This window comes from Marmota flaviventris, chromosome 5, assembly GCF_047511675.1.
Source record: "Marmota flaviventris isolate mMarFla1 chromosome 5, mMarFla1.hap1, whole genome shotgun sequence".
In the NCBI taxonomy this organism is placed as follows: Eukaryota; Metazoa; Chordata; class Mammalia; order Rodentia; family Sciuridae; genus Marmota; species Marmota flaviventris.
The window spans coordinates 48,718,618-48,722,123 of NC_092502.1; the positions used below are offsets into that span (position 1 = coordinate 48,718,618).

At 38.1% G+C, this 3,506-nt stretch overlaps 1 pseudogene; it reads left to right on the forward strand.

Annotated features, from left to right (window-relative positions):
* Positions 1–2,141: 2,141 nt before the first annotated feature.
* Positions 2,142–3,264, forward strand: LOC114097228 (L-lactate dehydrogenase A chain pseudogene; annotated as a pseudogene).
* Positions 3,265–3,506: the final 242 nt, after the last annotated feature.

Consider the following 3,506-nt stretch of genomic DNA (forward strand, 5'->3'; position numbering starts at 1 on the left):
TAAACTTTCATGAGAAAAAAAAAGAGAGTAACAAAAGCCTATGGAATTTATGGAATATGATCAAGTGAACCAATGTACACATTGTAGGGATCCTGGAGAAACAGAGATTGGAAGGAGAAAAAGCTTAATTAGAGAAATAATGACAGAAATTTTCACAAATAACAGGATGAAATTAACATCAATCAGTAAGAGACAAAAATCACACAATTGTTTCAGAAAAAGAATTCAACAAAGTTAAATATCCTGTCTTTGATAAAAACTCAACAGCTTAGGTATAGAAGGAAGTTCCTCAACTTAATAAAGGCCACTTGTGAAAAACCCAACTAATATAATCAATGGGGGAAAAATGAAAGTTTTTCTCTAAGATCTGGAACAAGGCAAGTGTATGCCCACTCTCCTCACTTCAATTCAACACGGAAGGACTATCTAGAGTAATCAGGCCAGGGCTGGGTTTATAGTTCAGTGGCAGAACACTTGCCTTGCATGTGTGAGGTGCTGGGTTTGATTCTCAGCACTGCATATAAATAAAAGTCCAGCAACAACTAAAAAATATTTTTAACAATACAATAATCAGGCCAGGTGCAGGGGTGCACACCTATAATCCCAGTGGCTAAGAAAGCTAAAAGAGGAGGATCATGAGTTCAAAGACAGCCCCAGCAACTTATCGAGGCCCTAAGTAATCCAGTGAGACTCTGTCTCTAAATAAAATGCAATAAAAAAGGGCTGGGGATGTGACTCAGTGGTTAAGTGCCCTTGGGTTCAATCCCTTGGAGGAGAAGAAGAAGAAGAAGAAGAAGAAGAAGGAGAAGGAGAAGGAGAAGGAGAAGGAGAAGGAGAAGGAGAAGGAGAAGGAGAAGGAGAAGGAGAAGGAGAAGGAGAAGGAGAAGGAGAAGGAGAAGGAGAAGGAGAAGGAGAAGAAGAAGAAGAAGAGAAGAAGAAGAAGAAGAAGAAGAAGAAGAAGAAGAAGAAGAAGAAGAAGAAGAAGAAGAAGAAGAAGAAGAAGAAGAAGAAGAAGGGGGAGGGGGAGGGGGAGGGGGAGGGGGAGGGGGAGGGGGAGGGGGAGGGGGAGGAAGGACAGATAAGAAAAAGAAGTTAAAGATATTATATTGGAAAGGAAGAAGTAAAATAATCTGTATTTGCAGATGACATAATCCTATATGTAGAAAATTTCAAAAAGTTCAAAAAAGGGAATTAAGTTTCAGTTTATAAAATCAAAATACAAAATCTGTGGCATTTTTGTATATAAATAATAACCTTGCAAAAAGAAATTAAGTAAACAGTTTCTTTTATTATAGCATCAAAAAATAACTAAAATTCCTAGAAATAAAATTGATCAAGGAGGTGGAAAATTGGCACACAAAAAGCTATAAAAACAAACTGATGAAAGAAATTGGAGACAACACAAATAATGGGGAAATATTTCATGTTAATGATCAGAAGAATTAGTATTTTTTTTAAATGTTCATGACACCCAATTCAATATACAGGTTAAATACAATCCCTTTCAAATCCCACATTATTTACAAAAAACGGGAGGGAAAAAAACAATCTTTAAATTTGTATGGAGCCACAGAAGACTTCAAATATAAAAAGCTATTCTGAGACAGAAAAACAAAATTGGCAACATCACCAATTTAAAATATATTACAAAGCTAGGATAATCAAAATGGTATAGTACTACCATCAAAGCAGTGAACAGAACAGAACAGTAATACATAAATAATCTTAACAAGGGCACCCAGAAGACATAATAGAGGAAGGAGAGTCTCTTCAATAAATGTTGGAAAAACTGGATTTTCATATATAGGAAAATGAAGATTGTATACAAAAGCAACTCAAACTGGATGGCTTAAACATAAGAATGGGAGCCATAATGCTCCTACAAGAAAGCATAGGGGACCATCTCCTTTCCATAGGTCTTATCAATGACTTTTATATATAACATCAAATCTCAGTCTATGAAACCCAAATTAATAAATGGAATTACTTCCAACTCAAAAGTTTCTGTGCAATCAAGGAAAACAATTTTTTAAAAATGAAAAGGCAGCCTATGTTTATAGAAAAAAAATGTTTGCACACCATATGTCTCATAATTTATCCAAAATTTATAAAGAGCTCATATAGGGTGCCGGAGACTGCTGCTAAGTGCGGATTCTATTGCTGCGCACCCCCAACGCCTTCTCAACGTGCACTCCCGATTCCTTTTGGTTCCAAGTCCAAGATGGCAAGTCTCAAGGATCAGCTAATTGAGAATCTTCTTAAGGAAGAATAGGTCCCCCAGAATAAGATTACATTTGTTGGGGTTGGTGCTGTTGGCATGGCCTGTGCTATCAGTATCTTAATGAAGGACTTGGCAAATGAACTTGCTCTTATTTTCATGGAAGATAAATTGAAGGGCGAGATGATGGATCTCCAGCATGGCAGCCTTTTTCTTAGAACACCAAAAATTGTCTCTGCAAAAACTATAATGTGACTGCAAACTCCAAACTCGTTATTATCACAGCTGGGGCACATCAGCAAGAGGGAGAAAGCTGTCTTAATTTGGTCCAGCGTAATGTGAACATCTTCAAGTTCATCATTCCCAGTGTTGTAAAATACAGCCCACATTGCAAGTTGCTTATTGTTTCCAATCCAGTGGATATCTTGACCTATGTGGCTAGGAAGATAAGTGGCTTTCCCAAAAAAACATTTTATTGGAAGTGGTTGCAATCTGGATTCAGCACGGTTCCGTTACCTGATGGGGGATAGGCTGAGAGTTCACCCATTAAGCTGTCATGGGTGGGTCCTTGGGGAGCATGGAGACCTTAGTGTACCTGTGTGGAGTGGAGTGAATGTTGCTGGTGTCTCCTTGAAGAATCTGCTCCCAGATTTGGGCACTGATGCAGATAAGGAACATTGGAAAGAGGTTCATAAGCAGGTGGTTGACAGCGCTCATGAGGTGATCAAACTAAAAGGCTATACATCCTGGACCATTGGACTGTCTGTGGCAGATTGGGCAGAAAGTATAATAAAGAATTTTAGACAGGTGCATCCAATTTCCACTATGATTTAGGGTCTCTATGGAATAAAGGATGATGTTTTTCTAAGTGTGCCTTGCATCTTGGGACAAAATGCAATCTCAGATGTTGTGAAGGTGAATCTGCCTCCTCAGGAAGAGGCACATTTGAAGAAAAGTGCAGATACACTTTGGGGAATCCAAAAAAAGCTTCAGTTTTAAAGGCTTCTAATGTCATACCACTTCACTGTCTAGGATACAACAGGATTTTAGTTTGTCTCTGGCAAAGACTATATTGTGACTGCAAACTCCAAGCTCATGCATGTTGTCCTTTAGATGGCCTGGGAAAAACATCAATTTTCTAAAGTTAGAAATAGGAATGGCGCATAAAACCTTACAGATATCCTGATGCTGGGTAGTACTTAACTTGTGTAGTCCTAAAATAGTTAGTGTAAAATAGTTCCACCATCTCTGAGATTCCACTGCCAATGTTACACAACATTGTGTATGT